This window comes from Cervus canadensis, chromosome 18 (assembly GCF_019320065.1).
Source record: "Cervus canadensis isolate Bull #8, Minnesota chromosome 18, ASM1932006v1, whole genome shotgun sequence".
Taxonomy (NCBI): Eukaryota; Metazoa; Chordata; class Mammalia; order Artiodactyla; family Cervidae; genus Cervus; species Cervus canadensis.
The window spans coordinates 59,417,783-59,431,398 of NC_057403.1; the positions used below are offsets into that span (position 1 = coordinate 59,417,783).

The 13,616-nt window shown below is 43.9% G+C and overlaps 1 protein-coding gene across 10 annotated transcripts in view; it reads right to left on the bottom strand.

Annotated features, from left to right (window-relative positions):
• The window catches only part of WWOX (WW domain containing oxidoreductase), an 886,111-nt gene that overhangs the window by 614,908 nt on the left and 257,587 nt on the right, over positions 1-13,616 (bottom strand). The gene's annotated exons all lie outside the window — the stretch shown is intronic.

Here is a 13,616-nt window from a genome sequence, read left to right on the forward strand (position 1 = left end):
AACTCTATCAGACATCCTCAAGCAAGAATATAATAAAACTGCCTTAAAAGCAGACAAGACAGGATAATAATTTTGCCTAAAAACAAAAATAAATAAAAAAAAATAATTTTGTCTGCCCTAAATAAAACTTAATGATCAGATAGTTTCTGCTCACACATGCACACATATATACGCACTTCAACAAAATGCCATCCACAGATGTGAATGTCCCATACGGAGTCTTGCCCATTTATCTCCCATGTTCAGTGACCACACCAAAAGCTGTATAGAGTCATCATCATCATTTAACCGCCATCATCATTTCAGTTTTAATGTGAGATCATGAGATCCCATATCCATAGCCTGCAGTGGAGGGTTTTTTTTTTTTGCCTTCACCTCCTGCGTGGCTCACCACAAATCCAGGTTCGTTACCCAAGTCTTTGTTATAACACTAATCTTATCCTGATTTAAAATGTGGAACTTTGTGCAAGATGATTTTTTTGCATCAATTTTGATTTTTTGGAAACACCACACTAAAATATTCTTTTGATTGCTGAGTTTTAATTTTGTCCCTAGCCCTAGTCTTGGCCATACCATTGCTTCAGTCTTCTCTCCTTTTTGTATTGACATGCTCACCTCCTCTGCCATGACCTTCAAGGCTTAGTAAACGTCAACTTCATTCTAGAATTTCACCTGACGACTCTCGCATGTACCCCCCAAGGCAGAAAAGCACTGTGTCCAGCGGCACTCATCTCCCTTCACCCTCACGTGCTTTAAATCCCCAACACTTTTAAGGGAAGCACCCAGAGGAAAATGACGTGCTCACTTTCAAATTTTCGACCCCTTAAGTCAGCACACACAGCACCCCATGAACATGTTATCAGATGGGATACGATTAAACGGTTTTAGAGCAGTAGTTTTCACAGGGTGGATTTTGATGAGTGAGAGGTGAAACCAAGAGGTTTTACCAAGAGGTAAAAATGGGTCACAATGAGCACTTTAAAAAAATGAAATGCAACCAAGAAAAGAGGACACTGCCCAACATTAGAGACCATTTTGTGAAACTTCTGACTCAGCCACATGCATATTATACATACATGTGTGCCTAAGTATGTATGTATCAGTTTATGTATTGCATAAAAAAAATTAATTTTTAAAAATGTTCTGTAAGACACTGTTCTGGAACAGGAGACTCTGATCTGTCACTGACTACACGCCCCACCACGGTACAGAGAGGGAGAGTCCCAAAGTCATCCAAGTCTTCGGCAGTTTGGAAAAGAATCCGATTATCACCATGTTCAGAGAGCAGTCCTGGGTAACTATGAAACCCTCAATACTAGAGTGGGTGGACTTGCTGGAGAATTTCTTAGGTACTAGCTAAGACATGACTATTGGTCTTTTATCAAATGAGTAACATATTTTTCTGGTTTAAATGAACATTACAAATATACATGAAAAAAAAAACAGGTCCTGGTAAAAAGGATTTCAGTTAAGAAAAAAAGGAATTTTTTTAAGCAACTGCTAAACTATCTTTGTACTGTTTAAAAACTTAATCGCGGTATTTCGTTGACTTAATGGAATTCACCCTGTATTGGACCCCCACGGGGGAAAAAAAATTGATCAGTGTTGATATGGTTCCGATTAAAATGTTTTATTCATCAACATTTTTTTTAGAGCCTCAGGATCAAAACAGTAGGCTGAAATTGCAAGCTGTATCTTCCTCTCCTCTCTAACAGATTTTTTAAGTATACACGCCTGTCTGCATGATATCACAAACCAACCAACCCACTCCTTGTATCCTTACTGTCTGCTACCATCCACATACGTTGCGCCATCATGAACTCCTTCTGTCTTTACAAACCGTCTTCAGTTACCTGAATACATAATTTTTTTCATGAAGGTATATGTTAAGATATAAATAGCTTACTGGAAAACAACAGTAGGCAGAGGGGAAAGAGAGTAGTCAAGAAACAAAAAGAAAAAGACCAAAAAAGGAATAAATACATATTTATTAAGCCCTTGGAGAACTGTGATTAGATATATGCACACACACATAAACATATTCGTGTCTGATTAAAAGTTTACCATCCGGGTAGCTGGCATGATACTGGATAACAATCAATAATTAGTACTATGCAAATCATATGGAGAAATAAGGTGAGGGAAAAAAAAAAAACAAACGTGGAAGCTTTCCAAAGTTCTGAACCTAGGATGCTTTTTTTTTTTAACCTAGGATGCTTTTATTAAACTTTTTTCCAAGCGGTATTGTGAAATCTCTTGAGTATTGACAATACAGACACATTTCCAAAAGTACAGACCAAGATAGAGTTGCTTTTGGTCTGGTGTAATTAAGAGATTCAATGGAATATGCCTCTGCTTCAAAATAAATCACTTCACTAATTCCTATGTGACCTGCTCCCAAGAAAGGATTTAAGGTGACTGAGGGCAAGAACAAGCATAGAAGATGGACAAAGGGTATCAGAATCACTGAAGACCAAAGGGGGCTGACACGCCACCAGCGGCATTCGTATGATCTGAGCAAGCACAAAACTGGACTCGGAGCTCTGACCGTACATGATGACACAATCACATTATCAAGAGGAGGGCACTACGGCAGATCACAGGTCCTGCTTGGAGTTCAGCCTTAGAGAGTATTTCTCATGAACAGGGGACTGGTATGTTTTAGGGCCAAATGATAGACAAGATCTTTCACAATACTTCCTATGTGTTCTCAGAAATCAGTCCATTTCAGGAAAATTCACATTAACTGGAAAGATATAAAGAAAACCAGCACATGCCCAAGGGCTGAGCTGGCCTTAATCCTCTGACAATCTAAAGATCTGAGAACTGGTTCCCCTTTTACAAAGAGAAAAAGAGACCCAGAGGGTAGTGTGACTTGCGCACGACAATGGGGGTATCCAGGAGGAAGGGCTGGGATGCAGAGCCTGATTTCTGCAACTTGGAACCCCATGTGTGGTCCTTCTGTTACATGGTGATGAATTCTTCTTTGACAAAACAGGCTGACATGCTCTTCTCAGCTCTACCCACCTGCTGTTGGGAGTGGGCCATGGGAATGGAATGGGTGGACAGACGGAAGGTACTAAGAGTGGGCTCTCAGCACAGGTGACTTCTGACCAACATGAGCCCTTGTTCTGGCTGTTCTTGGCTGCCTTGGTCCTCGAAGCCTATAGAACACACACTTCTTTCCAGAAAACTCACAGTGAAATCTCCCACCCTGCACCCAATACAGGTCAAACCTGAATATCACAGCCCAACATGGAGGCAGGTCAGGTAGACTCAGCAAAGATTAGCTAAATTTTTAATTTGCTTTTGATCTTGCCTCTGGGTTCAAATACGAAGCCGGCAGAGACGAAGTGACACTGGAAGATGTGATGCATGAATTTGTGTTTAAGGGGAAAGCAAATCACAGAGAAAAAACCATTCCAGGTTCAGGATGAAGGAATCTGGTATGTTCCCTCACTTTTCACCCACAAGAAGTATGACAACTCATGTCTAATGGTTATAACAGAGGGAATAAAAAGAGAAGAAATCTGTATTTCTTTCATGACTGGGTATACTCCAGATTCTACTTCTTTTGAAATAGTTGCATTTTTCTTTTCCTTTGAAACATCTTCGTAACACCTTCTTTATAGGGAACGTGCCCAGGGTGAATGCTGGGGTTCCGGCCACTCTAAGCACATTACGCGGCCTTTGATGATTACAGAGTCCACAGACAGACAGACGGCACACAGGCACACCAGCGGGAGAGCTACGCTCTGGGAGGGACAGACGGGCTGATGGCACTCACCCGCCCGGGAGTACTAACTACCCCCACATTCTAAAGTCCAGAGTTTACAGCTTCTTTTTTCTTTCTCTTTTAAAGACTGAGAATACTAAGAAAACAGTACAGAGTTCTCAGTAGTTGATATACAGTATTTTTTTTGGATCGGGCAAATAGACTTCTTATAACTCTTCTGTGAGACGAGAGCCGCTGTGGCTCAGGTTACTTGGACACCGCTCTGTTTATTCGTCCCTTCTCTGAGCAGTCAGGAGGGGTTTCTCTCAGTACTTCAAATAAATAAGATATCCAGCTGAACAAACACCACACACTCCTACCGATCACTTTGGCTTTGGAAAGAATATTTCACTTTCTTTTTTTCAAAAATGTAAATGATTAAAGAGACCCCCATCCTATGAAACTCAAAGACAACATGTTTCAAGTGATGCAGATTCTATACAAGGCGGCAGATGGTGAAGCCCAGCTGGGGGAAAAGGGCATGATCTTTCACAGGGGAAACTAAAATATTACTAAATAAGATATTTCATATCGTAGACCTCTTGGCAGGAGTGGTTTCGGAACATGAGAACCAAATTTCAGGGTGCACAACGTCTTATTTCTCCCAAACAGCAACATGAAAGTTGTTTTTCTTTCTTTCTAAGATTCCTACTTAAAATAGACCCCAAAACTACAACAACAACAAAAAAATCTGAAGACTTACGCATGGTAAAGAATAAGAATGATATTCTATGTGGGCTTTGAATGATCAGTGAGCCTCATCTACCTTTATGGCTTCAAAAAAAAAAAAAAGTCTAGGATCTCTGGACAATTTTTGAAACTTAAAACTCAGAAATAGGTGTATTTTTTTTAAGAAAGATTCAGGCCACTGATGAACATGGTCCCCTCTGCTCAACCAGCATGAAAACAAATACTTGACTTTAAGAACACAATCCATATGTTTCTTTATTCTTTTCATAAGCTTTCTTACTAAAAGACAAATCTTATCTCTCTCATTATGACACAAAAGTGCAAAATAATAAACACACACACATTTTTTTTTTTTTTTGATAGGTGCATCTGGTACCCCTCAGCCCAGAGACAGGAAAGACAAGAATGCACAAAGAATGAAACAAGAGAATAGCAAGGCAAAGACACATGCATCAATAACAAATGCTATGGCGTAGGGCCAAGAACGAGCAAGACCTAAATCTGCCACCAGACTGCTTACCAAAAGGTGCACACATGCGCACACACACACACACACGCACGCGCGCGCGCACACGCATGCTCACACAGAAAGACTAAATAAACCCTAATTTGTAAAGTACGAGATGGCCCTGAGGCTTTCTGCTTCCCGTATTTACACCACTGTGAGATCCTCTCCTCTTGAGTGTGGATCAGACCCACTGACCTGCTTCCACCAAACAGAATGGGCCAAAGTTATGAGCTGTCCCTTCTGGGGTTTGGTCACACAGGGCTGTGCCTCCAAGAGGCCTCCAGCTAAGAGGCAGGGGGAAGCAGTCTTCAGCCTTCGAGGCCATTAGGAACCGAACCACGGCACAGCACCCGGGCTTGACGCGCACCATTCCCCGGTGAGCTGTGACACAGCAGCGGCCAGGGTGGCGCTGGGACTGCAGCTTGAAAGCTGACCGTAAGCAGAGGGCTGGGTTCCAGACCCAGAGGAACTGGGAGAGACGTCGAGGGCGTGACACGCTTGTAAAAGCACATGGGACAAAACAGGTGCTTCGGAGGAAGTAACTCCCACTCTGGCGCGTCTGCGTTTCACAGATGGTGTCCCCATGGGTCCTGACTCAGTTAGCTGTGATGTAGGCAGAGTTACTGAAAGAACCTGGGATCTGAAAGATGCCCAGAAGGGTTCTGGAGCTGAAAGAGCACCTCTGGAATCTTCTCAGGCCAGTCATGCCCCAGGGTAAGCCCAGTATTTTCAGCAAGGTGAACAACGACTACAGCAGCAGTGAAAGGGTTAACCCTGAAGTCAAATGCACTTAACTGAAAGTACTTCTTTCTGTTCCACAATCCTGTCCTGCCTACAGTTTTTGGCATTTAAATGTCCATTTTTTCATAAAATTAAGGTGATAGTCTATGGTGGTACATTTGTCCTTCATCTAGAGTTTTCAGAATAAAGTGTATGAATCCACATGGGTCTCCTTTTTGAAAAAAATTTCCATTCAAATTACAGGGTAAAATCCACAAGTCCTGGGACATCATATCTCAGTTTAGTGACTCATTTTACAGAGAAGGAAACTGAGGCCTACAGAGGGTGAATGACTCGTTCTGAGAACGCAGATGTCTGAGAACAGCAAGCTCTAAAATGACATTCAGTGGGACGAGACACAAAAAACTCAACACATGCGTGTGGCGCCTGCCATTCAGTAGGTCCTCGGGGCACATGAGAACATGTGTCCCTCTGCCGCTCAGTACACGTTTATCTCTGCCGAGTGAGAAGGGCACAGTTTACGGATTTCAGTTTCTGAACGGTTCGGAACCCCAGGTTCAAAGTTCTCCCTATTGCTGCTGGGAAAACAGTACCTTCCACCTCACCAGGAAAAACCAACATGTCCGGTGGTTTATATGAAAATCAATGTTCACAGAATAAACGTTTCAGAAACAGCATCGCAGGGCAACACAAACTCCTGGCGTCTGCTTAATCATGCTGGCCTCCGATAGCGAAGCTGCGCAGCGGCCAAAAATCACTGGAAAGAAGTATGAAATTGGAGAAAAGGAAACTGGAGGGGGAGGATCAAAGAAGGCACCACTAACTTAAAAGTAATAAAAGAGCTAGGAAGGGAGTTAAAAAGAGGCAATGCATTACCCAAGTGCCGGCGGGGACACACAAGTAAAGGAAACGAGGAAGATAAAGCTGGGGGAATTTCAAATCCTGGTTAAATGTTCATTAAATAATTTGTCACACGTATTAAGGCCAGATAGTCATTTTTTTCCCCCTCTTGGGCGCTCATTCGGGAACAAAGGCCTGACCAGACTTAAAACACTGCATCGCAAGGCAGAGAAAATACAGTGATGCAGTGCCGTGGCCTCATAAAGCCAGGCATGTCTTCCTCCTCTTTGTTTCCAACAAGAAAGGGCAACTCTTTCCTCAAAGCAAGGGGTACTGCTAGCTTCACTGGGCCGCCAGGAAGGCTGACATTATACAACTCAGGGTTGTATTGTACGTGGTGTTCGTATGCCTAACATTCAAAGGAAAAATTAGAACTTCTGTGATGGACACGGGGCCATCATTAGGAGCATGGGCATCTTTGAGCAATGGGAAGTAAAAGCAACCTTTCCCTGTCTGAAAAATAATGGCGACGATGATGATAACATCTGCTGCACATCTAATGGATCATGCTCTGAACAGCACACCTGCAGCGTCTTTTACTCTCGACACAGCTCAGTAACAGCAGCACCAGTGAATCTTTACTCAACGGCTGGCGTGTCCATGCCCGTGCTCAATTCTCAACACAACGCGGGAGGCAAGCAGGCCACCCTGCTTTCGTGCAGGGATGTTAACCAGGGGATGAAATGTGCCCAAGAGTTAGCAAGTGGTAGTGCTGGGGTAGGAGCCTAGAGAGGCCCGCCTCCAAAGCCTCTCCTTTCTTTCCCACACCCTGCTGTTCTCCTTATGCATTTCCCCTCCACACCCACACCTCTGGGTGGACTCCTCATGTGTCGCCAGGAGTGCAGAGGTGAGTCGCTGGGTTCTAGTCCTGCGGATGGGCTGTGTGACTCTGGGTGGAGGAGGAGGGGGCGTCCCAAGTCTCAGTAGTTTAGCTACACATTCGGAACTGCAATCCCCTGCCCGCCTCAGAGACTCATGATAAGGAAGGAATTCATGACTGTCATTCATTAAGCACCTTATCATTTTCTGTTTATTTACAAATATTTACTGAGTATGCGCCTTACAGACCAAGGACACCACAGTAGGGAGGCAACAATGGCACTCTTTTTTTTTTTTTCTTTTTTTTCAATGGCACTCTTCAGACAGACGTTAAACACGAGACTGTGGGGACTATTTCTCTAAACTGCATCTGTGTTCAACATGATGAAGGTGAGATTCCCGGCTCCTTCATTCACTCAGCCGGCATGTGTCGATGGGCGTGTTACCACACACCAAACACTAACACGTGATGAGCAGGGGCTCTTAGAAGAGCACATCATGGGGGATCCTGACCAAATGTGGATCTAAGGCTTCCATGAGCTCTGATGCTTGGATTGAGTTTTGAAGGATGACTACAAAGTAACTAGGCATGGAGGGGAAGGCTCATTCCAGACTACAGAGCAGCGTGCTTCAGCACCCTGGAGGAGGAAGGAAGACAGGCTGGAAGTGTCTTGGGGTAAAGCTGGGTAAATGTGAGGGAACCAGATAAGGCCGGGTTCCTACCATTTAATTCTCACTTACTTCCACAATGACTCTATAGATATCACTCTCATTAGACAGATGAGGAAACTTTATGTACACAAGAGAGTCTGCTCAGAAGCCATCATCCTCCCCTTTTTCCTTGCTGTCAGATCTTGCCTTTCACCCTAGAAACACAAAATGCCAAAACGCACTCAGTCTCCCAGCCTCCCGTGCACACAGGGTCTGGACAGGTAGCTCAGTCCTGGCCAACGGGAGCTGAGAAGTCTGTGAGGGAAGACAGCTCTGAGACAGAATGTCCTCCTCCTTGATAAAGGAAGAAAGCTTGCAAAAAGGGATCTCACTCCTCCCACCCTGACTTCACAGGGTGAAGCTGCAAAGGTTGGTGCTGCTGCAGCCATCATACACTCAGGAGGGAAAAATCAGGACAATCACAGAGAAACTGCCTAAATATTAGCCAAAGAACACCCTGGCTGCCTAGGGAATTCTAAAAAAAAAAAAAAAACAACCTCTGTTATTCCAACAACTTTTAATTGGATGTTGACTCACAGCCCAAAACATCTGAAAAATGTTTGGCAAAAAATGAGCCTGAGAGGGTGAATCATTTCAAAATTATACAACTAAAAAAAGGGGGGAAATGTGAATTCTGAACATATGCCTAATGATTCTACATCCCATGCTCTTTTTCATTTGATCATATCCCTGAGACTTTGAATTGGGCAAACACTGTAAACCTTAAAGCTCCAAACAGAATTGAGAGAAGATGAATAAAACCAATGCTAATGATAACCCTGAAAAAGAAGAAGAATGTCTGAGACTGTGGGGACTTGGCTTCAGCGAGGGGAAGAACCCACCATGGTGGGAGAAGGGGTGGTTACGGAGAAGCCAAGTGTGGCCCAACCACAGAGGGGTCCTAGGAGTCTGGTTTTCTAACATATCTAGCCTGGCAAGAACAAGGCAGCCAGAGAATTCAACCCTCACTCGGGAGTCTCAAAATATTTAGATTAGTGAAGAATATGCTGAAATTTCCACTTTGAAAACCATGTTTCCTCCTCTCAGCACAAAAAGGCCCCTTGCTTTTCTACTCTAACATACCCGCAGAGATCAGACAGGGACTTTTGTCCTTGATCCGATCCAGAGCCTGGTCAACAAGAGGTATTTAAAGGGGAGGGGTGGGGGAGGGGTAGTATTTTTCTAAAATACTAATTTAAAGAACAAATCAACATCTATTATCTCCTTCATTATGTTTTAAATTGTGCAACTATAAATCACCCTGCCGCGGGTTATTCAAGGGCAGAATTACCAGGCTTGGCTTTCCCGAAGGTTAGAAGAATGACACCGAGCGCTTTTCCCAGTTATAATTTATAACTCTGCATCAGGAACAGCGTCGCGAGCCCATCCATTAGCGGGGTGGCCGCACATCTGTTAAAACTCAGCACGATGACTGAGTGCGGCCCCAGGAAACGTAACCCAATCGTTTCAGAAGTTCCACAAACTCAAGTCGCTTTTTTTTTTTTTTTAATGTAAAACGATTTGAAAATGCGGTCCCCCTAAAACATCTGCTAAGCTCTTGCTACCCTAACACATGATACTCTTTCTACCATTACCTGCCAAGGCAAATATGTGGTTGCACAAAACACTCTGAGGGGCACGTGACGGGGGCTCAGCTTCAAACTTCCATACTGATGGCAAAGCGCTGGCGTGGGCCTAGGAATCTGAGCTGAGACGTGGTTTACCAGGACTGCAAGTTTCTGTGGGGGAGAGAAGGGGGAGAGGGTGCGCTTCACGAAGGTGCTTTCAAATGTTTGAAAAAGGAAATAACCGCAGGGCTGGATCCATGTGGCAGGGCTGGCGGTACATTTGACAAAGAAAATGAACTCGGACAAGTAGCTGGCCAAGGGTCTGCCGGCTGATATTCCAACTTCTTGAACAAGCTGGGTAAGTTCCATGTGCTTTCTCAGTGTTTCTAACGTAAAAGTGCTGTAAGCAATGAGTGAAGGCGTACACGCTGATCCATTTAGGCTTCACAGTGTCTGGCCTTACCGGTCAACTGCATCCTACTTGGGTATGTGGCAACAACTGAAAAATAGCCAAAACTAATTTTGAGAACTCCTTATATCACTAGATAAAACAACATGCCTGGTTTTGTGAATTAAGCCCCAGAAAGTAATATGTACGTATAAACACATTATACAATACACATACATACAATATATATAAATGCATTCATATGCAACATGCAATTTTAGAGCCCATATGAAAAATGTAATTTTAGAGAGATTTAAAGAAAAAGCAAGATAGGCAGGAAAATAAGCACGTAACACAGATGGATGGATGTGACTTTGTAAACTAGAAAGCTTCCGTCAACTCTAGTTTCCTTCAAGATGTTGATCAAGCAGCTAAAGAACCCTGTTATCTTTTTTAAAACAATATTCTAGAAAATCCTAGTCTCATTTTTATCTATTATTTTAATTTTAACATAAGTTAGAGGGAGGAGAGAAAAATGCTTGTCTCCCCACAAACCCCCATATACCGGTCGTGACCACTGGACCTCGAGAGGAAGAAGTGTCAGAGACAGGCTCCACCAGTAGGGGTCGCTGTGTCAAGAATTAATCCCTAAGAGTTTCTCATTAGTGATTATTATACTGCAGGCAGCCAAAATGGAAATATTAATTAATTTCAAAGTGATAATGCATTTACAGCAACAATTAGAAATGTATAACTGTAAAAGGGCAACATTTAAAAGACAGATTACATTTAATAAAGTTGCACAAGAACATCCAATTGTAAAATTACTAATCTGCAACAATATTCCTTAAAGAGGCACTTAAAATAGCCTGACTCCATGAAGGGTGACCTAATTACTGTAACTAAAATCACTGTAGTCACAGCAAGTCACAGCAAATAAAGAAGGGACGCTGATGTTAGAATACTGCTGTTTAATACTAAGGGAGCCGGCGACAGTGGAAAAGAAAGGCAGGCCTTCCCAGCACAGGGCTGGGCTGTGTCTGTGTCCTTGACCTTGTACAGTGGAACTCACACTCCAGCAACCCTCGGGTTCAAAGGAAAAGGGGCGAGGGCAGAGCACAAAGAGAACACCACCCCTGGGTGACTGGGACCCTGCCTCTGTGCTCAGGCTCTCCACGAGCGCCTCGGATCCGACTTTTACACGGGGTGGGGCTGTGGATGCAACGACATGGCTTAGGTCCAAAAGCAGGTCTGCATTAAAATGACAGAAGTGTGCCCTTCATCCACAAAGCAATGTCTTAGCGTTATAGAAGCAGTGATAAGCCCCGTACAGAAGGATAAGACCCCAGGCTGACTCTTCCAGTGAGTCCAGTCTGTCCTACCAGCGAAATAGTAGATCCCTGGTCTCCCTAGGGCAGAGCCCTCCCCTACATACAGAGTCCTACATGTTCATGGAAGAAGTGACTGGCTGTGAGCTTCACAAGTCCAGGGAGCCCATTCCACCTCTTTATGAATCTCAGTCATGTGGGACTCTGATGTCTAAGAAACACCACCAAATACCTAGATACATAAAGATATGACAGGTGCTCTATCTATTACTGTTAATCCTCACACCAACCTGTGTTGCCATTATGGTTGAGAGGTAACAAGCTCAGGAAGGTCACACGTCTGGCCCGAGTCCTCCCAACGCCAAGGGTGAGAGCTGGGCTTGACCATCAGGATCATGAGCAAGAGAGCTGCTTGCTCTACTATCCCAGGCAGCAGCCTTCTCACACTCACCACCACCAGGAAGCCCTGTCAAATCCTTTTCCTAACACCGGCTAAGGGTTTACCTTCCTTGCCTTTTCATGGAATAGTCCATCACTGCCAAAACAACTTAGATAAAATTCAGTGGGTTTTTCTTGGTTATGTCACCAATTTTCTCCAAGCCTTCTCAAGGCTTATCTGCTCATTTTCCCAAATGCCCCTTTCACCCAGAGCCACAGAGACCAGATCTTGTTTGATTTGGTGCCCCAGCTGCTCCCAGTGGGCATTTTCCTGACTGGAGGATCAGGGGCCAGGGTTGGGAGGGGGCCAAGGTCTCTGTACACTGGATGGGGAGGGGGAGGAAAGAGCCACGTGTGCTGGGCATCAGGCATCACTGGACCAGCTCCCAGTATGGTGAGTGGGGACCTTCTCCTGTATGGTAACACTTCTGCCTAGGTTTCCAAATCCACACTCTGCTTTTCCACTGGTTTGTGTCCCAACAAGAGTTACCATCAAACAGTATTAGTTATTAATACCACCCAATACTCTGTGATCACGACATGGCTGCCTGCCTGATTTCATTTGCCGGCACTTTCAGAAACCCTCCTGATACATCCAAGAAGCTGACAATACAGCCTGACTCAGCTAAACACATGTTTACATACTGTGTTCATGTGAAGTATTAGATCCCCTCCCCAAGAAACAGAAAACCATTCACCCCATCTTTTACTTTCCCAGAGCCAGTCTTCCTCTTCCTCCCACCTGCCCCACCCAGGGTTTTTAAGCCCTGGGATCTCATCACAGAATAAGAGTCGTTGTCATTGTCCATCAAGGCGCCCTCAATGAGTGGAGTCCACATCCAACAGTGTAACACCACCCTCCATGACGGTCTGAGTCATCACAGACCCACAGCGAGCTCCTTACCATCACATTCCTCTGATTAGAGAAATCCCGGAATAAGAAAGAAACAAGATGTTTCTGATGTCACAGAAAGGAGTTCCTTCACTTCCACCAATGTTCAAATACAAGTGAGGAAATCCAAGACCCAGAGATTACAAATTATATTTGATGATTGGTCCACTGGTCATGAAGGTGCAGGGCCAGTGGAAAGTGAGAAAGGACGCTCCTCTCTCCTCTCCAACTTCCTAAACTTGAACAACTCATCCACAGGCCCGCCAGTGGCCCTGGCACCAGTCCAGACCAATATTCTTAAGACAATGAGCCAAAATCATGATCAAAGACGCCCTTGCAGAAAACCTACTCTCATGCAATCACAGCAAATCAGTCAATCAGGAACCAACAGAAGCCTGTGGCACACACTCCCCTTGAACTTGGAGAACTGCTCTCCAGAGGTCCTCTCACTTCTTTGGTTCTTTAAGTATTCAACTCTTGGATTATATCTATTTACTTTGCATAAGAAACACCTGTATGATCGAAATTTTAAAAACACACTTACTTTCTTCCTATGCACATGAAGAGATTTTCCTTGTTGTGTTTGTCATCCCCAAACATGAAGTTTAAGTAGGTGGGAAATTTTAGAGGCCTGTATTTTAGAAACATACCATACCAAAAATATTGTGTACAATATGCATTCTTCACTCAAATGACTTCCTACTCAATGCTTCCATGAAAGAACTGTTCAGAGACAGTTGTGAGAGGGCCATCAAAAACAGGAAAACTTCACACTTACCTTTGTGAAGTCCAAGTCGAAACGTGGTAGTCTGAAGCATCCAAAAGGACTTACCTTTGGCAAAGTAAAGAATAAAATGT